This window comes from Artemia sp. Qi Xiang Cuo, chromosome 9, assembly GCF_049724085.1.
Source record: "Artemia sp. Qi Xiang Cuo chromosome 9, ASM4972408v1, whole genome shotgun sequence".
Taxonomy (NCBI): Eukaryota; Metazoa; Arthropoda; class Branchiopoda; order Anostraca; family Artemiidae; genus Artemia; species Artemia sp. Qi Xiang Cuo.
Genome location: NC_142802.1, coordinates 32349846 through 32375655, shown reverse-complemented (window position 1 = coordinate 32375655; position 25810 = coordinate 32349846). Strand labels below are relative to the sequence as shown.

General features: G+C 36.4%; 1 long non-coding RNA gene across 1 annotated transcript; it reads left to right on the top strand.

The window, feature by feature from the left end:
- On the top strand, positions 1-23829 carry LOC148948580 (uncharacterized). The gene is made up of 3 exons (XR_016142225.1): positions 1-19; positions 8194-8292; positions 22020-23829. It is a non-coding gene; the product is annotated as an uncharacterized LOC148948580 (long non-coding RNA).
- Positions 23830-25810: the final 1981 nt, after the last annotated feature.

The following is a 25810-nucleotide window of genomic DNA, read 5'->3' as shown; positions in this document are numbered from 1 at the left end:
AAGATTCCTCATCCGTCAGGTAAGGATTAGATGATTGCTGTAATTAAATTAAAAAAAAAAAACAAGTTTTTCAACTGAAAGTAAGGAGCAATATTGAAACTTAAAACGAACAGAAACTATTACTTAAATGATATAGGTCACCCTCTCCTCATTACCTTGCTCTTTATGCTAAAGTTTTTTTTTCTAGTTTTTTAAGAATGACTACTGAATCACAAAGTCTGTTTAATTAGAATTATAAGCTTTTTTACAAGTTCTGAAAAAACTGTAGCGTAAAGAGCAAGTTATTGAGTAGAAGGTGACTACCCTTATTTACATAATAACTTCTTTTTGTTTTAAGTTTCAATGTTGCTTTTTTAGTTTCAGTTGAGAAAACTTGTCGTTTTAATTTAATTTCTTATAGTTTTTTAAATAATGCTGGGAAATCCAGCTCCCCTCCGTGGAGAATTCTCTTCCTCTATGAAGAATTCCTCCATGGAAAGATCCTCCTACATAATTCCCCCCCCCCACTACTAGAAAATCCCCTAGAAACGTCTGTATACTTCCCAATAACCAATGTTACATGTAAACAATGGGCAAAGCTCATAGCTTGTAGACCCTCTTCCTCGGTATTGTTGGGGGTCAAGTCATATTCAGAGTCCAGAGTTCAAAGTTAAGAGTTTATTCACTAATAAATACAGACTGGAAATACGATACTGTTATTCCCTTTCGAAAGCCTCCATGGCTAGGGATATAAGGGGGATACACAAAAAAAAAAATTTAAGCAACAACCGAAAAAAGTGAACAATAGCCAAATAACATATAAGATTAAAAAGACAACATACCTGAGGCCTGGGAGTCAAAGTGCAGAGACGACAACCATACATCAGGAAATAAACACTCAGGGAACATCAACTCCTCAAAGGAACAGGAAATGAATAAAATTAAAAAACGCTATTTGGTTTATTTCTCAACTAAATGGTCCTTAAGAATCCTTTAAAAATCCCAAACGAGTGATATCTCCTGGGACCGGGTGTCCACGTCTGTGGACAACCAGATGGAATGTTTTTTTGTGCAAAGGCCTCGTAATCTAGCTAAGGTTTCGTTGTTTCAACGTGCTTTTTTGACCTGAAATGCTATCTGTGATGTTTTTCAGAAAGTTTCAGCGACTTTTAGTGGTGTTTTACAAACTAGAAAGGGCTAAAATAAGGAGATGAAAAAAAGCAAAGGTGAGAAAAAAGAAAAAAAACAAAGTGGTGAGAATGAGTCCTGAGAAAAATCAGGTGTACTCTCTTGATTGTAGACAGTGCTTAGATAGTATTAAAAGCAGTTAGTTTGATAAGTGCCATCTTTTGGACCTTGGAAAACCTCCATGTCCACGTCTGTGGACAGGCGGTTCCAATCGAGTAAAAAGCTAGGGTTGATTTTTCGTAGTTCAAATCTCGATTCTAATGGGGATAACAGAGGCCAATGATTGTTTTATTTACTAAATTGGCAACAACCTAGCCGCCACTCACCCATAAGAAATCGCCACCCCTGGGTAGTGTCCCAACCCACCTCCATCCTTACTCTAATGCCCTTTTCTACCTTACGTTATAAAAAACTTTTATTCCTTTTTTTACAAATAAAATCAACCAAAATCACAACCCGTAAGTTTGCTAAAAATTCAAACTATTTTGTATTTATTATTTTTTACATTTTTGAATATTTGGTTATTTTATTTGTTGCCCTTTTTATCTTTTTATATTATGACCCATAAAATATTTTATAGTTGTGACCTATATTTATGACTTTTGTATTTTGTATTTTCTGACGGTTACCTGTTGTGTCTTCGCTACAGTGGTAACTATGTTTTGTTATTGTATTATTTTGTTATTGTGGTTTTTTTTTACTAGGAAATGCAAATTCGGCCAACTAGGGTTTGTGATAGCTCTTTTGCCAATAAGTATCTATCTATCTATCTATCTGTCTACCTATTAGTTTTAAGATTACTGAACCTGTTCCTTCATTGTAGTTTTCCTTGATGACACCCTCAGAATGCTCGATGAGAGAGACCTGGACCTCTCGGATTTAGATGATGATGAGGAATGGATAAATAACCACTCTTTTTCGTTTTCAGACTCTGACGGTGAACCAGTTGTTGCAGCCATTCCGTCATGGAGCAGTTATGCTGTTCTTCCAGATGTTGAAAGTAAAGAATCTGATGATGACATACCCTTAGCAACCCGTGCCAAACGCTTGAAGGCTGACAAAGTAGCAGCAACCTTGTCCTGGAGGAAGTCTCGGTGGTTCGATAATCTTCGCGGCCCGGACGGGTGCCCCGCTCCTTTCCAGGACCACGATCACTGGAGTAGAGAACAATTCTGTTTGCAGTATTACCCGGAGAGCTTTTTCGAACGTACAGCTTTTTGCATGAACTACAACTATCAGTTGGCCCACGACAAAAGCTTGAATAAAACTCCAGACGAGCTGAAAATTTTTGTTGGCATTGTCATCCTGATGGGGAGCCTCAATTTTTCTCGGATTTGCATGTACTGGTCTGGGAAGTTTAGGGTGGAAGACATATCGCAAAAGATGAGTCGAGACAGATTATTCACAATCCGGTCGAACCTGAAATTCGTTGTTGATTCAGATATCTCAGACGAAGAAAAAACCAAAAATAGGCTTTGGAAGGTGCAGCCGATCCTTGACAAATTCAGGAATATCTGTCTCCAGTTGCCACATAACAGGAACTGTTCAATTGACGAACAGATGATACTCTTCCAGGGTATGTCCACTTTCAAGCAATATGTCCCTAACAAGTCTAATCCGGTTGTATTAAAGAATTTTGTCCTTGCTAGCTCCTCAGGGCTGATACTTGACTTCCAAATCTACCAGGGAGCCACCGCCCTGGGAGAACAGCTGGAAGCACATGGCTCGTCAGCTGGGATCGTTCTGCTCTTGTCTGAGACCCTAACAGAAGGTACATACCTCTATTTTGACCGATTCTTCTCGTCTGTTAAGCTCCTCGACATGCTGGCTGAAAGAAAAATAAATGCGACAGGAACTATCATGAAGAACCGTTTGGATGCCAACGGCCCCACGCTTTTTACCGAAACAGAAATGACAAGAAAGGGTAGAGGAACCTCTGTCACGTCTATGTGCTCAAATAGAAAAGTAGCCGTGACCCAGTGGTATGAAAACAAATTGGTTCTCTTGTCTTCAAACTGCAAAGGCATAGAATAGGAGACAGAGGTCAAACGGTATGAAACGCGACAGGGGTCTTACGTGGAGGTCAAATATCCACGAATAGTCTCCGACTACAACACCTACATGGGTGGGGTCGACCTTGTGAACCGCATGGTCAGCTATTACCGGTGTGAGACGCGTACTAAAAAATGGACTATGCGTCTGTTTCATCATTTTGTGGATGCTGCACTAGCCAATACCTTTCATGATCTGAAGGGCCATGGCCCAAAAGTGTCTGGTGACCTCAAACAGCTCATTCACCTTCGTTTCAGCATGGTCGAGTGTTTGCTCAATTCTGGAAGCTCGGAGTCACGAGGTCAAGAAAATAGCGACGAAGAACTCTTGGGTGAAACTCAGCACCGTGTTTTGAGCGTGAAAAAGAGGCCAATCCCTCCCCCACATGTCAGAGCTGCACTGCATCTTTTGTAATTTTGTGACTTGGTGAATGCAGCCCGGTGCAAAAGGCCTGGATGCTGCAAAAGGTCAAGATGGATGTGCTCGCATTGTAAAATCATTCTCTGCTTGACACGAGACAACAAATGCTTCAAGAAATTTCATGAAGAGTAATGTTTTGTTTTCAACGTTTTGACAAATATCTTGTAATAGATGAAACATGTTTTTCCTATACTCTTAGCTCGACAGGGACCAAATGTCTGTACCTGTGGACATCCCCCAGAGGGAGAGAGGGGGTTCATCTTTTTTTTTAGTTGATCAATGGTCAAAATGATTTTTTTTTTTTTAGTCAACTACAAAGAAATGAACATAATCAGAAAGGTATTTCTATGGTCAGGTCTCAGGAGGCTATATTGAAGAAAGTAGAGAATTCTAGACCAGTTGCCAAGCAATAAGGGAATTGAAATTTGACCACATAGTAAGGATAGGAGGAATGCAGATGTGAAGAACGAAGGCTATATGGAGCATAATCAAAAATAAACACAGGAGTTTTTGAAGATATTTTAGAAGATTGCCATGAAGATGATGAAAGACAAAAGCAGCACAAGAAAGAATGTAAATAGTATGTATATTAAGAGTGATTTTAGTGAGGAACAGTTGGTGTCCATAAGAAGAAGCCGTGTCTTATTATGCATGGCAGAAATTGACCGCAGTTTAGAAGAAAATGTAAACATCCATACAATGGGGCAATACAAAAAATATGATTGGACAAAGCAAAAAACGAAGCTTCAGAATAGATCCAGAAAATGTGTATCTGAGTTTTTGAATAATGCCCAAACTCCTTGAGACCTTAACCCTAATCATGGCTATATGGTTTCTAAATGAAAGGCTATCACCAAGCAGGATAGCAAAAAACCAGACACCCCAATTTTTTGGTCTACATAAGGAGCCTTGTGACACTTGAAGGTGTGTAGGCTGAGGGAATGCTATGCCAATTCAAGAAAAAATAAGAAATGTGACTTGCCATCATTCAAGGCGAAGTAATTCTCATCAAACCATAAAATAACTCTGTCGAATATTGCCACAAGGTTATACTTGATATCACATTCCATCTTCCCAAGAGTCCCAAGAATTGTGTCATCAGCACAAGCAACGGGAAAATCTTAATCAGAAGGAGAATTGGAACACGAACGAACATCAGGATGCCACAGCTGGCAGCATGCTTGAGGCCTGGTGTTTTTGACTGTCGAGACCGGATCATTAGCGTAAATCAGAAATAAAAAGAGGCCAGAACAGATCCCTGAGGGACGCCATAATCTAATTCAGAAGGGCTCCGGAAAAGTGAATACATTGTAATAAGCCTACCAGAAAGACATGATTCAAACCAAGAGAAAGTATTTGATCTTCTACCAATAAGCGATAGTTTGCAAAGAAGAATCCGATGGGTCAAAGAATTAAATGCTTTACGAACATCCAAAAATAAAGCTGCAGAGTATATGACCAGAATCTATTGGCGAATGAAAAAAATTTAAGAGAGCTATGCAAGCAAGCTGTGCAGAGTGATTCGCTCGGAATTCAAACTGGAAATCATGCAACAATTCTTTTGCATCCAGAAAACTAAGAAGCCTGGATAAGTAGCCTTCTCAAAAAAATATTGCTGAAAACAGATAGAAGAGAAATTGGTCTATAATTAGCAGGATCACTCCGAGAGTTCTGTATCTGAGTTTGAGATAGCTCGTATCGTTAATAATCTTAAAGGATCATCGTCTTCAGAGCCAGACAGAATTCCTACATGGGCTATGTCTACCATTCTGCCAGCTATAATGCCACCAATGGCTAAGCTTGTCAATCTGGTTAGACTTAATATCACATTCCGTCTTTCCATGGGTGCCAAGAGTAGTTTCATCTGCGAAAGCAACGAGAAAATCTTCATTAGAAGTAATATTGGAAACCGAACGAACATCAGGACAACATAGTTTGCAGCATGGCTTGGTATTTTTGACTGCCGAAATCAGATCTTTAACATAAATCAGAAATAAAACGGGCCAAGAAAAGATCCCTAAGGGACGCCATAATCTACTTCAGAAGGGATTTGGAAAAGCAGATCAATTGAAATAAGTCTTCCAGTAAGATACGATTCATATCAAGAGAAAGCGTTTGATTTTAATGACGTTTTGAAAAACCTAACCTAACCTGAATCTTAAGGTCAGCTTATTTCTTTGTCTAATTTTCAAAGTTCCCTTGTTAGTTCTTCAACATGCAAAAGAGGTACTGCTGGATAAAATGCACAATTCATTCATTTTTGAATCTTTTTACCTCCTTATCTTGATCCTCTTTTTTTCTCCGGAATTGAGAGGCAGATTTACTTCAACTGACGCTTAATTATAAATGTGCTAATTGGTTTTTCTCATATAACCATTTTCTCATAGTCTTTATAGCTTTCTTTGCCGTTGAGATAGATTAATTTTGAGACTTTTTATTCGGTTCTTCGAGAATTATGAACTACCGCTGAAATGCTATTATTTTTTCAATTTTTATGCTTTAAAAAGTTTACAGTCAAATTCCATACTTCTCATATTCCTCGTGTTAAAAATCCTGGGCTAAAACTTGTCTTGTACCAGGGGAGGTTTCAACAAGCCAGATACTCCAAAATCTTCTGGCCCTTTCTATTTGTGTTATGACTTCCACATAGGCTGCGATCCACATTTGCGTCAAATGACCATATGAGAGGAACTTTTTCTTCTTTACGAGATTCTACCGTCTACAGTGTCTAGTTTGGTATTTGTTTTTTATTTGGCAATAACAATTACACTGAGGTAACGCCACGTGTTTATTCCGAATCGGGTTTTGTGCATAAGGGTTGCTGCACCTTTAAATAAATAATCTCAAGATAATTCAATTTTGTGAATGTTAAATACACTCTCCAAGAACACTGTTTATCACATTATTAACATAGAGCTTGGCCTCCCCAATCTTCTCCTTGATTATTCCGCCAACTGTTCATGGCTCCTGTATCATTGCTAAAAATGTCTGTGTATTGGCCAGCAGCCACCCAATATTCAAAGAAGCAGCAAGGTAGTGATGTAAGTTGAGCTTTCACCATTCTAGGCCCAGCAGATCATATACTGAATTCATTTCAGTGAAGATGGTATTAGAGCTTTGTTGAATTTTACTCTGATTTAAGCTATTTTGTCTTTGGTGAGAATAGCAGCTTTCGTTAACAATTTTGGTCTTATCTTTCAAGCTTAATGACGCTTCCATCATTGCTACCTCTGTATTCTTGGAGTCCACCAGCATTGAAAAGGATCCTTTGTCCATTTGCAGCAATTCATCCCCATCAGTTTTCATTGACTCGATGGATGTGATCTTCAATCCGTGATATTTATAATTAATATCAATTTTTCAATCAAAACCAATAATAATTTTTTTTTATGTTGGTTTCTGACCACTAGTCTAGAACTTGCACCCAAGGTAAAGCTATTTCTAGACTTGTATTAGGATTTAGTATTAGAGGAATCCCCCATGTACAAGCCCTTCGGCATCCCTTATGGTATGCAGTCCAATTATTTTTAGGTACACGTAGATTATTCACCATCTGAAAACTCAGCCTCCGAGTAGTGAAATCAGTGTTGGCTTCGTCTCTTGATGGCAGCCTTGGACATCGATAAAAGGGACTTTATCCCCTGTGGCTTTTTCCTCCAGATTTTCAATGTGACAACACGTCTCTTCATTAATTACTACCACCTCAGCTATTCCTTCATCACAAATCTGCCTCATTCATCACTTCAGTGGTCAAGATTACGTAGAAAACCCACTTCTTAAGATGTTTTTTTACTTAGGTGTACCCAGTCCTCATGTAAGAATGTTGAGGCAAACTCAGTCAGTGGGACTTATCGTGCTCGGGAACCCGCATATGACTGGTCAGGAAGCTCTGGATTCTGGCTCAACTTCAATTTTTCTCCTACTTATTTGTCTCCAGATTCAGTAGTTCATCAAGAAACATCCTAGCTTAACTTCTATCATTCTCCTCTCTCTTTCTAGCTTAAGACTTGGTATTTTACAAAGGGCGTTTACCAGAAAGGCTACGGGATCTAACATCAAAGTCTCTTGCCTTTTTGCATTCTTACACCAAATCCTTTCCCTCGAGCAACGGGTAAACACTCATTACATCCAAGGACACAACGGGATGGTGGTTGCATAGTTCACCCGTGTCTCCCTTCAAAATAAAGATGTTTTTCTAAAACAAGAGATAGAGAAAAACTTATCTCTAATTTTGTGTATCCAGAAGGTAATCTACCTGTATATTTTTTAATAAGCAAACAACTAGATTTCTTATTCTAGATTCTAGAATTTTAAGATTGGTGGAAAAACGAGAGTTTTAACAAGTATAACTGAAAAATAAGTAAAGTATTAGATTAAAACTTTACAGAAGCTGAAGTGCCAAGCTGCTATTCAAAGAAAAACGGAATTTTGGGAATATTGGGATAAAAGAGTTGGGTGGATTCTAAAACCCTAACCCTTGACTTCACATCAAATATATTCCTTGAGACTATTATTCAGATCTTTATTCGATTTTTTTTCTTTTTTTGGTTGCAGGACACTGATATCAGGCTGGACAATACTGCCATTGTGGCCATGACTAATTTTGGACTAGAACCGTCTAAAGATTCAACAGCAGATGGTTTCACAGCTGAGGTAACCGTCTTTGAAAATTTCTACCGTCTTCTAAAGATTTGATTAACTGTTCTTAGCATTATACGTTTAGTGGACTAGGATACGCCCTTCACAGTAAGAAAAAAACCTCAACTATAGCATGGCACATTGTACTCTAAAGTATATTAACACGTTAAAAAAAACTGTTAAAAAACTGTTTAGTGAGAATATTAATTCATGGAGAATTGATTAAAAAAGGATTGCTAACCATTCTGCAGATTTATCTTAATAGATATAATTTTTTTTTAATTTGTAAAAGCATGAATCCCTGCAGACATGACAACAGATTGAACTGAAAAGTTTTCTTCATAAGGCCTTATAACCAAAGACCTTCTAGTCGATGTATTGAACGCATTAAGATATTAAAATACATGAGTCGGTGATGCCTCTCTTACTTATTTTTTTATATTTTTTTCCTTTCTCTTGTCTTCCCAAGGTCAGAACAAAATTTGCACTTTACTGAAAAAAATATACTTGATAATGAAGTTATAAAGTATTTTGCAATAGGTTACATAGGTTGCATCAAGACTCTGGGTAATTGTAGACAAAGAAAAGCCAAGACAGATAGTTTTACTTTTATAGATATGTTTTTACTTTTATAACTTTATTAAATCAAGTAATATTAACATTTTGAATACTAAATATCAGTATATGTATATAAAACTGACAATGCACATTCATTTGTATTTTTTAGTAAAGTGCAAATTATGTTCTGGCCTTGGGAAGGCATTGGGGTTTTGAGCCCAACTTATGCTAATTTCTGCTCGTTTTGAGTTTGATTCGGTTATTTATTGTAATTTCTGTTCATTTTGGGTTTCATTTATTTATCGATGCTTATTTGTGGTAGTTTCACGCTTGGTAGATTATTTGATTTTATTTTTGCTCATTTTTTTGTTTATTGGAGTTCTTTACTTTTCTTTGAAAAACTTATTTTGTGGAAAAAAATTTCTTAATTAATTTCCTGTCGTTTTATATTGAGACAGTCTTTTCAGGGAAAAAGAAAATAATACTTTAAATCTTTTCGTTTTTTTAAGACTTAATATTTTGGCCTGCTATTTGTATGCTGGAGAACAATTTTCAGAAATTTTTAACAACTTACACCCTTTTAAAAATCTGGACACAAATAGCAGTGTTTAATTTAGTTTCATACCTTCTCTAGTTGACCTGAAATGGAAAACGTGATACCATTCTGCAAGAAAATCTGTTTGCTTTCTTTGATACCTTGGATACACTTAGGCTATTTTGATTTAGTTAAATTTTAAGAGCAGAAGTAGCCCCTAAAGTTTGAACATAATACTCTGAGTCGTTCTCGGGATACTGCTGAGATGCCTTATTGGGAATTAGCATTAACACAGTGCATTTTGATTAAGTCTTAAGGCAACATTTAGTTTTTAAAGATAACGGGCAAATGGGAGGGTAGGCATGGGAGGGGTATTAGTTGCCCTCCAATCACTTTCGACTATTAAAAAGGGCATCAGCCCTTTCCATTTTCAATCGAATGAGCCCTTTTCGAAGTTCTTACGACAACTCCTGCGATACGAAGTGCCCTGGTCTAAACAACAAACACAAAAAAAAATCATACATTATCCCCATATCGATCTTTAACATAAAATTTCAAGCCTTTCAATCCCTTTCGACTATTAAAAGGGGCACTAGGCCTTTTGATTTCCAATCGAATGAGCCCTTTTTGAGTTTCTATGACAACACTTTCTATAAACACCTTATATTCCCCCAGGGGTCTAAATTACAACCCTTACCCTAACGGATTTAGGGTGGTTGTAATCCACTAAGACCTAATTTCCAGAATTTTCAACTACGTTAAACAAAATTGGTATCTCAAAATTTTGGTTGGATGTTTTGGGGGAAATGGTGGGCGTGAGAGAAGTGTCAGTCGCTCTTCAATCACTTTCAACGATTAAAAAAGTCACTATCCCTTTTAATTTCCGATCAAATGAGCCCTTTTGAAGTTTCTATGACAACACTTTCAATAAAAATCTTATACACCCCCAGGGCATAACTTACAACCCTTGCCCTGAGGGCTGGGGTGGGGGGTTGTCATTCTCAAAGACCTAATTTCCAGAACTTTCTACTACGTTGAACATAAATTGGCTATCTGAAAATTTTATTGGATGTGTTTGGGGGAATTTTGTGCATGAGTGAGGGGTTAGTTACTCTCTAAACTTTTGAATATTAAAAAGGGCACTAGCCCTCTCCATTTCCAATTGAATGAGAACCTTTTTAAGTTTTTACGGCAACTCTATCTATAAAACCCTTATATGCTCCAGGCCATACCTTAAAATCTTTGCCCTGAGTGTTCTGGGGGGTTTGGCATCCGTAAATACATTATTTCCAGAACTTTTAACTACGTTGAACAAAATGGCTATCTCTGAACTTTGATTGAATTTTTTTGGGAAAATGGTGATCGTGAGAGGGGGTTGAATTACTCTCCACTCACTTTTGACTATTTAAAAGGGTAATTTCAATTTCCAATCAAATGAGCCCTTTTAAATTTCTAAAACAAGTATCTATATAAGCCCTATATGCCCCCAGGGCATAACTTACAACCCTGGCACTGAGGGCTCTGAGGGGGTTATCATCCTAAAATACCTAATTTCCAGAATTTTCAACTATGTTGGACAAAATGGATATCTCAAAATTTTGATTGGATGTGTTTGGGAAAATGATGGGTGTGAAAGATGAGTTAGTAGCCCTTGAATCACTTTAGACTATTAGGAAGGGCACTAGCCCTTTCAATTTGCAAGTGAATGAACCTTTTTTGAAGTTTATATAGCATCGCTTTCTATAAAAACCTTGTATGCCCCCAGTGCATAACTAACACCCCGTGCTGTGTGGGGGGTGGGGGGAGGGGTGTCATTCTTAAAGACCTAATTTCGAAAACTTTCAACTACGTTAATAAAATTGCTATAAAAAATTTTGATTGGATGTTTCTGGGGAAAAGGTGGGCATGAGAGGGGGTTAGTTGCCCTCAAATCACTTTCGACTATTAAAAAGGACACTAGCCCTTTGAATTTTCGATTGAATGAGCCTTTTTTCAAGTTTCTACAAAAAAGATTTAAATAATAACCTTATATTCCCCCAGGGCATAACCTATAACCCTTGGCCTGAAGACTGTGGGGGGAGTGTCCTTTTCAAAGGTATAATTTCCTGAACTTTAAACTGCGTAAAACAAAATGGCTATCTCAAAATTTTGATTGGATGTGTTTGGGGAAATGGTGGGCGCGGAAGGGGTGTTAGTTGCCTTCCAATCACTTTCGACTATTAAAAAGGGCACTAGCCATTTCAATTTCCAATCGAAATAGCCCTTTTTGAAGTTCCTACGACAACACGTTTTCTAAAAACATTAAATGGCTCCAGGGCATAGCTTAAAAGCCTTGCCTTGAGGGCTGTGAGGGGGTTGTCATCCTCAAAGACCTAATTTCTGGAACTTAAAACAACGTTGAACAAAATGGCTATCTCAAAATTTTGATTGGATGTGTTTCGGGAAAAGGTTGGTGTGAGAGGGGGGTTAGTTGCCCTCCAATCACTTTCGACTATTAAAAAGGGTACTAGCCTATTGAATTTCCAATCGAATGAGCCTTTTTTGAACTTGCTACGACAATGCTTTTTATAAAAACCTTATATGCCTCAAGGGCACAAGCCACTTCAATTTCCAATTGAATGAGTCATTTTCGCAATTTCTACGACGACTTCTTCGATACGACGTGCCCTAGTCAAAAGCAATAAATAATAAATAATACATTGTGCCAACGTCGTTCTTATATACCTCCAGGGCATAACTTAAAGCCCTTGCCCTGAGCGTTGTGGGGGAGTATCCTCCTCAAAAACATATTTTTATCTGGAAATCAACTACGTTGAACAAAATGGCAATCTAAAAATTTTGATTGGATGTTCTCGGGGAAATGTTAGGTGTAGAAGGGGTGTTAGTTGCCTTCCAATCACTTTCGACTATTAAAAAGGGCGCAATCCACTCCAATTTCCAATCGAATGAGCCCTTTCTGAAGTTTCTACGACAACTCCTTCGATACGAATTGCCTTGGTCTAAGACCAAGGAAAAAAATAAATAAATAATACATTGTGCCAGTAAAGTGCAAATTATATTCTGGCCTTGGGAAGGAACAGGGGTTTTGAGCCCCAGTTAAGTTAATTTCTTCTCGTTTTGAGTTTGACTCGTTATTTATTGATATTTCTGTTCGTTTTGGGCTTCATTTATTTATCGATGCTGATTTGTGGCAGTTTCACGCTTCGTAGATTAATTGATTTTATTTTTGCCTTATTGGGAAGTAGCATTAACACAATGCATTTTTATTTAATGTTAAGGCAACATTTAGTTTTTAAACATAAAGCAAACAGGAGTATGGGCGTGGGAGGGGGATTAGTTGCACTCCAATCACTTTCGACTATTAAAAAGGGCATCAGCCCTTTCTATATTCAATTGATTGAGCCCATTTCGAAGTTCCTACGACAGCTCCTTCGATACTAAGTGCCCTATTCTAAACAGCAACAACAACAACAAAAAATCACGTCGATCTTTACTATAAAAATTTCAAGCCTTCCGATCACTTTCAACTATTAAAAAGGGCACTAGGCCTTTCGATTTCCAATCGAATAAACCCATTTTGAGTTTCTACGATAACGCTTTCCATAAACACCTTATATGCCCCCAGGGCATAAATTAAAACCCTTACCCTAAGGGCTGTGAAATTTCCAACCGAATGAGCCTTTTTGAAGTTTCTACGACGACGCGTTCTATAAAAACCTTATATGCCCCCAGGGCATAACTTACAACCCTTGCCCTGAGTGCTGTGGGGGAGTGTCCTCCTCAAAAACTTAATTTTTATCTGGAAATGAAACAACGCAGAACAAAATGGATATCTAAAAAAATTTTATTGGGTGTTTTTGGGGAAACAAAGGTGGGCAACAGAGGGGGGTTAGTTTCCCTCCAATCACTTTCGACTATAAAAATTGGCACTAGACCTTTGAATTTCCAATCGAATGAGCCCTTTTTCAAGTTTCTATGACAAAGATTTTAATAAATACGTATATGCCCCCTGGGCATAACATATAATCCTTGCCCCAAAGACTCTGGGGGGGATGTCCTGCTCAAAGAGATGATTTCCTGAACTTTAATTTAAGTGGAACAAAAAAGCTATCTCAAAATTTCGATTGGATGTGTTTGGGGAAACGGCACGCGTGGAGGGGGTGTTAGTTGCCTTCCAATTTCTTTCGACTATTAAAAAGGGCACTAGCCATTTCAATTTCTAATCGAATGAGCACTTTTTGAAGTTTCTACGACAACGCATTCTATAAGAACCTTATATGTCCCCAGGGTATAACTTACAACCCTTGCCCTAAGGGCTGTAAGGGGGTTTTCATCCTTAAAGACCTAATTTACAGAACTTAAAACTACCTTGAATAAACGGGCTATCTAAAAATTTGTATTGGATGTGTTTGGGGAAAAGGTGGGCTTGAGAAGGGGGTTAGTTCCCCTCCAATCACTTTCAACTGTTAAAAAGGGCACTAGCCCTTTGAATTTCCAATCGAATGAGCCGTTTTTCAAGTTTATACGACAAAGTTTCAATAAAAACCTTGTATGCCCCCAAACTTATAACCCTTGCCCTGAAGACTGTGGGGGGGGGGGTTTCTTGCTCAAAGGTATAATTTCCTGAACTTTAAACTGCGTTGAAAAAAATGGCAATCTCAAAATTTTGATTGTATGTGTTTGGTGAAAACACATCGGCGTGGAAGGGTTGTTAGTTGCCTTCCAATCGCTTTTGATTATTAAAAAGGGCACTAGCCATTTCGATTTCCAATCGAATGAGCCCTTTTTGAAGTTTCTACGACAACGCGTTCTATAAAAACCTTATATGCCCCAAGGATATAACTTTCAACCCTTACCCTGAGGGCTGTGGAGGAGTTTCCTTTTCAAAAATATAATTTCTATCTCAAAATCTACAACGCCGAACAAAATGGCTATCTAAAAATTTTTATTGAATGTGTTTGGGGACCAGTGGCCGAAAGAGAGGGGTTAATTGCCCTCAAATCACTTTCGACTATTAAAAAGGGCACTAGACCTTTGAATTACCAATCGAATCATCCTTTTTTCCACTGGGAACATTTCAATTTCATTTCAATGAAAACATATATGCCCCCAGGGCATAACTTATAACCCCTACCCTGAAGACTGCGGGGGGAGTTTCCTGCTCAAAAGTATAATTTCCTGAACTTTAAACTGCGTAAAACAAAATGGCTATCTCAAAATTTCGATTCGATGTGTTTGGGGAAATGGTGGGCGTGGAAGGGGCGTTAGTTGCCTTACAATTACTTTTGACTATTAAAAAGGGCACTAGCCATTTCAATTTCTAATTGAATGAGCCCTTTTTGAAGTTTCTACGACAACACGTTTTATAAGAACCTTATATAGCCCTAGGGTATAGCTTACAACCCTAGCCCTGAGGGCTCTGATGGGGTTGTCATCCTCAAAGAAATACTTTACAGAACTTAAAACTACGTTGAATAAAATGGCTTTCTCAAAATTTTGATTGTATGTATTTGGGGAAAAGGTGGGCGTGAGAGGGGGGCTATTTGCCCTCCAATCACTTTCAGCTATTAAAAAGGGCACTAGCCCTTTGAATTTCCAATTGAATGAGTCTTTTTTGAAGTTTCTAGCTCAACGCCTTCTATAAAAACCTTATATGCCCCCAGGGCAAAACTTACAACCGTTCCTCTGAAGGCTGTGTGGGGAGCGTCCTCCTCAAAAACATAATTTCTATGTGGAAATCAACTACCCTGAAAAATAGCTATCTCAAAATCTGGATTGGATGTGTTTCGGGAAATTGTGGGCGTGGAAGGATGTTAGTTGCCTTCCAATCACTTTCGACTATTAAAAAGGTTACAAGCCACTCCAGTTTCCAATTGAATGAGCTTTTTTCGAAATTTCTACGACAACTTCTTCGATACGAAGTGCCCTGCTCTAAAGGAAAAAGTCAATAAATAATACTTTGTGCCAACATCGTTCTTATATGCCCTCAGGGCATAACTTAAAACCCTCGCCCCGAGGGTTGTGGGGGAGTGTCCTCCTCAAAAACATTTTCTATCTCAACCACGCTGAAAATCTACGCTGAACAAAATGGCTATTTCAAAATTTTGATTGGATTTGTTGGGGGTAATGATGGGCGTGGGAGGGCTAGTTGCCCTCCAATCACTTTCGACTATTAAAAAGCGCACTAGCCCTTTCAATTTTCAATCGAATGAGCCTTTTTAAAAGTTCCTACGACAACATCTTCTATAAAAACCTTGTATGCCCCCAGGGCACAACTTACAACCTTTGCCCTGAAGGCTGTGTGGAGAGTGTCCTCCTCAAAAACATAATTTCTATCTGGAAATCAACTACCATGAAAAATAGCTATCTCAAAATATGGATTGGATGTGTTTCGGGAAATTGTGGACGTGGAAGGGTGTTAGTTGTATTCCAATCACTTTCGACTGTTAAAAAGGGCACAATCCACTCCAATTTCCAATTGAATGAGCCCTTTTCGAAGTTTCTACGACAACTTTTTCGATACGAAGTGCCCTGCTCTAAATGAAAAAATAATAAATAATACATTGTGCCAACATCCTTCTTATATGCCCTTAGGGCATAACTTAAAACCCTTGCCCCGAGGGTTGTGGGGGATTGTCCTCCTCAAAAACATATTTTCTATCGCAACTACGCTGAACATCTACGCTGAACCAAATGGCTATTTCAAAATATTGATTGGATGTGTTTGGGATAATAATGGGCGTGGGGGGGGGGCTAGTAGCCCTCCAATCACTTTCGACTATTAAAAAGGGCACTAGCCCATTCAATTTCTAACTGAATGAGCCTTTTTTGAAGTTTCTACGACGACGCCTTCTATAAAAACCTTGTATGCGACTAGGGTGTAACTCACAACCCTTGCCCTGAAGGCTGTGGGGGAGTGTCCTCCTCAAAAATATAATTTCTATCTGGAAATTAACTACGTTGGACAAAATGGCAATCTCAAAATTTTAATTGGATGTGTTTCGTGAAATGGTGGGCGTTTTAGGGGTGTTAGTTGCCTTCCAATCCCTTTTGACTATTAAAAAGGGCACAAGCCACTCCAATTTCCAATTGAATGAGCCTTTTTTGAAGTTTCTGCGACAACTTCTTCGATACGAAGTTTCCTGTTCTTAAGGAAAAATAATAAATAATATATTGTGCCAACATCCTTTTTATATGCCCTCAGGTCATAACTTAAAACCCTTGCCCCGAGGATTGTGGTGGAATGTCCTCCTCAAAAACATATTTTCTATTTAGAAAAAAAATTACGCTGAACCAAATGGCTATCTCAAAATTTTGATTGGATGTGTTTGGGGGAATGAGAGGGTGGGGGGCTAGTTCCCCTCCTCTCACTTTCGAGTATTAAAAAGGCACTAGCCACTCCAATTTCAAATCGAATGAGCCCTTTTCGAAGTTTCTAAGACAACTCCTTCGATACGAAGTACCCGTGTATGGAAAAAAATGAATAAATAACACATTGTGCCAACATCGTTCTTATTTTAGGCAGCGGTATTGCACTGCCTATGATTCGAACTCAAAACCTATTTAGGAATAATTAATGTTATTATATTTATCTTCAAATCATAAATTATGTCAGAAACACATACTGGGCAATTTTAAAAAAAAAATTAGGTAACCCTGATGTGTTTTTTGTTTCTTTTTTTCTCCAGCATGGCACTGGAGCATCATAACTAAAAATGGGGAACAAAGTAAAGTTTTGCAATTACACTGTTACTCCCGCACCCATCAAGGCGTGCAATAATTGGTCACTGGTTTGATTTCATATCAGTTTCCAGATCATGATTTCAAATCAGTTTTCAGATCATCGTACAATTATTCTATTGCCATGTTTTTGGCAATTTGTTTTCTATTGCCATATTATTTTTGGGTCATGAAGCAATAAATATACAATATTATGAGCAGACACAATTCAACCGTAATGAGCCTTTTCCAGTGTTGAAAAGCAGAAATTGAGGAAGAATATAGTACTAAAAGACGAATTAATAATATTATACATTCCTTTTTATAATATACTGCCGTCAAAAATCCAAATTCTTAGAGAGCCCCTAACTCATGCTATTCCTGATACAGGGATTTCATATGTGACGCTGCTAATTGCAAAACTACAATGCATGTTTGACAATGCATGGATGCGCCATTCCCTTGAACAACGAGGGCTAGGGTTCAATTAAACTGAAAATTACTAGAAAAACTAATTAAATGAAGATTTTCTGATTGGGATGAAGTAGTGATTTTTCGGGAGCATCATTTATAAAAAATTGTTTTCGGTTTTGTAAGCATTTTAAGTCATTAAATGTTTTTGTGGCGAGTATCATTTAAAAAAAAATTGTTTTCAGTTTTGTAAGCATTGTAAGCCATTAAAAAATATTGGCTAGTTAGTAAATTCGTAAAAGTAAAGTAATATATTCACAAAGAAAAATAACTTCACAAAGAAAATAACTGCAGCGACAGACAATATTCGTCAATCGTATCAATAACCTATTTTAGTTGCCGTTCTATTCACACATGATTTTGAAGTAGCCCAGTATTTACTGGCAAGATATTCAGAATTCAATGACCAGTAGTAACAGCATAAAGATTTCAACGACATTCCTATCCTGCAATACAAGCGGTGCTCGTCATTCCACGACAGTCAGCATATTAGAGTCCTGGTTGCTTAGAGTCCTAGGTTACTTCAAAGAAGTTCAACTAGGACAGGCTGTTTTGAAAAAAAAATAAGTTTTTACGATTGAATTTTAATGTGAGTTTCTTTTATATTGATCTTTTCTTTATTTTTTTGCTGAGGACGGCCCTTGGATATAGGGTCGAAATATTATTTTAAAGTTGCGTTCATCTGTCATTTATACAAAATTTCCCTGTTTTTTTTACTTATTGTTTATAATGAAAACGCAGTGTGGTCTTCGTCGCTATTTATGAAATGAACTTTTTAATCCTTGATATAAATTAACTAAAGGGCAACCAAAGAAATTTTAGAGAGGGTTTCCTGAGTGTAGATTAAAGGTAACAATCAATTGTCTGGCATGTAGTGCTTGCAACTCGTCCATTCTTGAGCAATGTTTGGGGATAGAACGTTCCCAGTGGAATAAATATTGGTTATGTTTAGATTGTTCCTCGAAACAAAACAACACTATAAATCAAGAATACACCACCTCCACATCTTCGAAAGCTAGTGACACCCCACGACGCGGAAAAGGTAGTGATACCCCACGACGCCGATTGTCAGAAATAAATTCTTCCTTAAAAGAAATTTTAGAGGATATCAGGTCGTCCCCCTTTGCCCCGCCTTGCCAAAGGAATGATCAGTACATTTTTTTTCCTCGTGATACCGGTTTTGTTCGTGGAATTTGTTGCGTGCTGATCATTGTTCGTGAAACTTAATTTGTCTCGATATTTTTCTTCCTGAAACTTGTTGTATGAAAATTTTAATTTTCGTAAAACTTAATTTATCATGTGAAACTTGCTGCTTGTTGATTTTTCTCTTTGTGAGACTTATGTATTATTTATTTTTCCTCGTGAAACCAATTTTGTTCGTGGAACTTCTTGCGTGCTGATCATTCTTCGTGAAGCTTAATTTATCTCGATAATTCTTTCGTGAAATTTCTTGTACGATGATTTAATCTTTCGTAAAATTTTATTTATCATGATATTTTTCTTCGTGAAACTTGTTGCAGTTTGTTTTTTCTCCGTGGAACATGATGCGTATTGAAAGTTGTTGCATGTTCGCGAAAGTTATTGCTTGTGGAATATTTCTTCAGAAAACTTAATGTATCTTGCTTTATGTCGTCGAGAAACTTGTTATATTTTTACTTCTTCTTCAAGAAACTTTTTGTATTTAGATTTTTCTCTTCGTGAAACTTGTTCAGTGATCTTTTTCCTCCAGAAACCAGGTTTGCTCTTGGAATTCTTAGCGTGATGATTTTCGTTCTTGAAACTTTTTTGTCGCGATACTTATTTTTTTGTGAAACTTATAGTATGTTGATTTATTATTTCGTGAAACTTAATTTACCATGATAATTTTATTCGTGAAACTTGTTGCATGTTGTTTTTTTTTCTTCATGAAACTTGTTAAATTTTTATTTCTTCTTCATGAAACTTGTTGCATATAAATTTTTCTCTTCGTGAGAATTGTACATTAATTTTTCTCCTCGTAAAACTGGTTTTGTTCATGAAACTTATTGCTAGCTGATTATTGTTTGTGAAAATTAATTTATCTCGATATTTTTCTTCGTGAAACTTGTTGTATGATGATTTATTCTTTCGTGAAACTTAATTTATCATGATATTTTTCTTCGTGTAACTTGTAGTATGTTGTTTTTTTCTCCGTGGAACATGATGAATGTTGATTTTTGTTCGTGAAACTTGTTGCTTGTGGACTATTTCCTTAGAAAACTTAATGTATCTTGATTTATGTTTTCGCGAAATTTGTTATATTTTTTTCTTCTTCAAGAAACATGTTGCATATTGATTTTTCTCTTCATGAAACTTGTACATTAACCTTGAAAAAAATCGGCATACATTAGCCTTGTTTGAAAATTCTGAGATATTCAGTTGATTCGAAAAACTATACATATATTGAGGCTCCTATTTCAGAGGCAACAATGCCGTACGGTATCGCATTGGTTTCTAAATGTGCAGGTAGCCCTACAAAATAATGGTTAACATAGGCGTTTATTTTAGTAAAAAAGACTGTCCCATTGCAAAAGCAACGTTTTCAGCCATTTTGCGGTGCAAAACAAGAATTCTTGCCAAACGAATTCAAAAAAGCTATTGCATGAAAATTCTGAAAATTCTTGAGTTTCAGAGGCAATAATGCCTTACGGTAGTGCATTCGTTTTTAAAGGGTGTAGGTAGTCCTAAAAAACAACGGTTAAGATAGATATTAATTTAGCTAAAAAGACTGTCCCACAGCAATGCAGGGTTTTTGGCCATTTTGTGATGCAAAACGAGAATTCTAGCCAAAAGAAGTCCATATAGCTATTGCGTGAAAATTCTGAGACAGTCCATTGATTTAGAATTATTGAAAATCTATACGCATGTTGAGCCTCGAGTTCAGAGGCAGTAATTCCGTACAGTAGTACATTGATCTCTAAAGGTGCAGGTAGCCCTACAAAATAAACGGCAAACGTAGACATTTATTTTAGCGAAAAAGACTGTCCCACAGCCACTGTAGTGTTTTCAGCCATTTTGTAGTCCAAAACAAGAATTCTAGCCAGAAGAAGGCCAAAAAGCTATTGCATGAAAATTCCGAGATAGTTAATGGATTTAGAATTATCGAAAATCTATACCCATATTGAGTCTTGAATGGTCAAGGGTCAAAGGGAAAATGATTTAAGGCTAGGAAGGATTCCATCGGCGATCCTATCTTCTGAAAATATGGTCTCGGGGTTGGAAGTGATGTTGTTCATCCAGGATTTTGGCTGATCCCCACACCTTTTTTTAGCTTAAAAGGGGTATTCATCGAAGTGTCCTAGAAACAAAGGAGTTATCAGACCTACAACAGGCATGGTCAAAGCAGCGCAGAGGGTGGCAACGAATGATGGTTTCCTGGTCGAATTACTGTCCAAAATGATGTCTTTTTATTTCATTTGGGACTCGGTCACATCGATTCTGTCCAATTATGTGCCTTACGCACTTGCGGTTGAACGAATTCAGAGCCTGAGCTTTCGCCACTTTTCTTGACCGTATTTTCCACTCATATTGGAGAACGGCACGAACAAAACAATCACACACTCGATTTTTAGTTTTATTATAGATCTCCGTCCTTTTGTAGAACTGTCCAAGTAGGTATGGAAAGACCAAGCAGGTTATCTATATTCGGGTGCTGCTTTCATCACTGCATTTCATAATAATATAAGAATCAATAATGGAAAATCTTAAGAGGGGTGGAAAGTAAAACTTGTATTCAATGCCAAATATTTATAGAAACTTATATTCACCTTTTTAGTTTCATCACCCAATTTATACAAAGATCTTTATGCAAGGTTTCTTGTGTGTATTTGACAAAAATAAAAAAAAGGGTATGCGAAAATTAATGTAAAAAACAGGAAAAGCAATAATAATTGGATTAGCACCTCACTTTTGTATACTATTCAGTTAAATTGATTCTGTTCAATTTGGTTATGTAAAAATGTTCAGGTAGAAGAAATATGTGCTAGAAACCGATTGTTATTTTCCTTTATGATAACTGATGGTATCATTCCTCATAATATTTTATGGATTTAGTATCTCCTTTAAAGAACTTATATTAAAATGATGTTAGGGTGTGTGTGCTCTTTCGAGTAAAATGTTCACTTTGCAGGTATTTTTTCGCTTCCCTCCACTCATTCTCATCGGTATTGAAGAGGTGAAACATATAGATTTATCGTATCCTTATAAATTTTTTTCGATGTGGTTACGCGACACATACAGCTAGAAAACATGTAATTTTTTTGATTTTTGATATTAGCAGTAGTTTGGAGCAATTTATTAACAGTGTTGAAAAACTTAAAAAATATAAACAGTCAGTTTCAGAATCTTTGCCAACCTCAAAGATTGTTTTTCAAGTATTAATAAGAATTAGCAAGTTCCTCTGTATTTTCAGTTATGTATTAATAAATTATTTTTATTCTAGTGTCAACGTGAGCCTCCTCATCCAATCATAATATCGAAAAAAAATTGACATCATTAGCCGTAGAGTCTTTCCTCTTTGCTATGCTATTTTTCTTATCTTCTTCTTCATCCAGTTTAAAGCCTTTGTTTAAAGAATATGTGCTCTTTCTGAGAAACTAGAAGATGTACTATGCAGCAATCTATGTGTATACATACAATTCTAAACTTTGGAAGTGACTGCAAATATTGTGTCGTATTCATGTGGAAATTTTGGTTGCTATTTTGGAGTGTAAAAATAGACTATTGTCTAATTACGAAAGGTGAAAACATATTAGGCTGACATGTATAACCTTTCTCGAAGTTGTTATTGTGGTTTTCTATAAACAAGGAAACAACAATCTTAAGTGAAGGTGTGTCATTGTAAATGGGGTAATTTGGCTTACTTTTGGTGAAGATATAACTTATATTTGATCAGTTTCTTGCTAAGTGCGTGCCCTTAACAGACATTAGAATAATAACATGGCTTTGTTTTAGGGATATTTGGGTTTCTTTTGTCAGTTTTTTTTTTGTACCATTTAGTATGCTATTTTACACACTTTTTTTTAACATTAAATTAAGTAGTTAGTACAGTTACAATCCTTTAGGCCCACATAAAAAAGGGATAATTTTCCTCTCCTAGATTTATCTTGGGTGTTTGATAGAAATCTCCTAAAATATTCAAAACAAGCATAGTGATTCTCAAAAGAATATGTTTCTTCTCATATTTTGAGTATCCAAAAAAAATTCTTTGATGTCCTCTATGAAGTGCTGATAACCTATAATAAAACTTAGATCTCCAAGTGGGTTGTCCAACTCTCCCAAACAAAATCAAAGAAACTCAATATTAGCTTTGAATGATTTCCATATACTGTTCATTTCTTTTTAGTTTTGACGAATTTACCCCTATCTGCTTAGGGTAGTTTCCAGTTAAGGAGCTTCATGTATAGAAATAAAGACTTATTTGACAAAAAAATACATAGAATCTCAATTACGTGGGCTTGTATGGGACTTTAAAACGATTATAATTCAATCAACGTGAAAATGTTAAAATTTGGGTAAAAATTTCAATAAAAAACCAACAGATAGAAAAATCTCAATGAAAAAAAAAAGAGACTGCGGCCAGTGGAGAGAAAAGATGAACAATGTAAAACAACGCAGATATTTTGCCTGTATCAAAACGAGGCGTCTTCAGCACGAAAGAAACACAAGAAGAACAAGATAAAAAAACAAGCTAAAACTAAAATTAATAAAACCACCACAAAAAAAAATATACAATTGGCGCAAATCCACGTAGGGAAAAGATGCTATTAGAGTTACTTCAGTGAGAACACCAGAGTAACTGAGGTAAAAAAAAAAATAACTGGAAATTACTTTAATTATTCTGTTGCGAAATAATCCTCTTGTTGGCTATTATTGAAGCAAATCGTTTTGGTCTAGCAGGTAAAGGGGAATTGAAGTTATCATTATTTTGCAATAGGTTGCATAGCTTGCATCAAGACGCTGGGTAATTGTAGACAGAGAAAAGCCAAGACAGATAGTCCAAGTAATTGAGAGGCAAATGTGATTATTTACCCCGGTGATTATTTACGATCTTAACTCCCTTATTGACTGTTGATTCACTCTTTAGAAGATTATCATAAATTGAGTCAATACTTAAATTACCTCTGTCCTTATTTATCGAAAGGTTAGCAAACTTATTCATTCAAAATTTCAATAAAACAGTAATTTATGAAAGAAGAAAACAAGAGCCTTTTTTGGCAAAAATAATAAAAGTATAGATGCTTTGGCTTCGACTAAAGAATTCTTTATCAATGGGAAAATGAAAAAAGGGGGAGGAGGGGGGGGTAAAAAGAAAAAGCACCTTAAGAAAGTTAACACACGCACAAAAATACGAGACAAAATACAAGAGCTTTGCATAGCGTCTATGAGTTTTTCATCCTATTTGTATTGGGTTGGAAGGAGGGCTTATATAGCAATAAAAAAAAAATAAAAGATAAAAAATATGGTCAAACTTTTTTAAAACAAAATTATAATGCCACTATTCTCCATGAAAGAGTTTTTACATGCTACATGAGAAACTAAAAAGTTACCACTACAATTTTTTTCCAACTTTTTTTTCTCCTATTGCAATCGAGTATCGGAAATACAATTAAATATTTGTTTTTAGATAGTGGTATGATAAAACAGTTTATGTAAATTTAAAACGATGACACAGTTTATTTCTCTTCAATGGAATCGTGTTTTTTTTATATTTGAGAATACATTTGTAGTACTTCAATACAAACAAAATTAAAAGTAAATTTTTATATTTGCTAAAGTTTATTAAAGCCTAGAGGTATTTGTTACTTTGGCTAGATTTATAGTTTTGGTCAGTTTGTTGATGCTAAACTGGTGCAGACACGATCATTTATTCATTTAGAAAGGTAAAGTAAGGTAAAGACCCTACAGAGTCATTTTTGGTGCATAAGGCATCGATTTGACGTTTCAATAACTGGGTATTTTTTTCAAGGGACTAGTAGCAAGTCTGTCGCCCAACTTTGCTGAGGCAGGGATCGATCCCTGGGCCCTGTATTGCCAAGCAGAGCATTAATTCACTGTGCCCAGGGAAATCTATTTACAGAGAATGTCCTTAATTCTTAGAAATAAATTTTTTTGTTTAGAATTTTCAGGAATTATTCTAGTTTCAATTCGCAAATCAGATTTTTTGTTAAAACCCCAAGAGAGTTATTGCATTTCATATAACTATATCTACATGATTTTTGTAATGTTAAAAATACTGTTTTAATCTTCATATACAAGATGATGTTAATAGCATTGGTTACTACTGTGTCGTACAAAACTGCCGTTTTTCGTAACAAATTGATTCCATTTTGAAAACTTTTTTTAGTACAAAAGGCACTAGATGTAGCAATTTCCTTTCAAATGAGCTATTAAATAGCTCTTTATGATTTGACAGCACCACGCTAGCTGTACTGAACAAAAAAAGGAAAAAAGAAGATACCGTTGATGCAGAATATCAAACTTGGAGCCACTTTTCTTGTTTTTCAAATCAGTGAATTTTACTCGTTATTTAAGCTAAGAGACAGTTAGTATCCAGTTAGTACCGCTGCAACCCAGATGTCTAATCTTTTGCGTCTTAGGGTAATCTTAAAAAAATAACAACAAAATTCTTGTGGTCAGTAGATTTTGAATTCTGAATGCACACTTTTATGCTCACTTTGGACTTAAAGAATTTGGGAAAAGATATAAAATATTATAGAAATAAAAAATGTAGCTGGTTGGCCAAATAAAAACCAAATTACTCCGTCTCAACTCAATGTTCGCTCTTAGATCATATTTTTCAGCTACTGTAGCAGCTACACCGAAGTCAGTCCCACGTCTGGAATCATCTTGGGGTTCTGTTGACAGCATGATTTCTATCACTAGCTTAGTTTTAATAGCTGGTACTCCTGGATTGAGTGTCTCAAACCAGGATACGACCCTGACACCAGACTCTGGAAGAAAGTCTAATCAGCTGGGCCAAAATTTTTATAAAGCTATGCAAAATATTAGGACAAGTGGCAAAGTTGTAATTAATAGATCTACCGCTACACTAAGCCACTTGCAAAATTAGGAAGAATAGTGGAGGTTCTCCGACACTACCTTTACGGAATCTCAGTAGAAGATCTATTGATCTGAACTCTGACTACAATTGTGTTTTTAAGATGGCAGCTCTGTATATTATTGGAGACAAATCTCAAATGAACTGTTTTTATGTTTTTTTGTTGTTGTTTT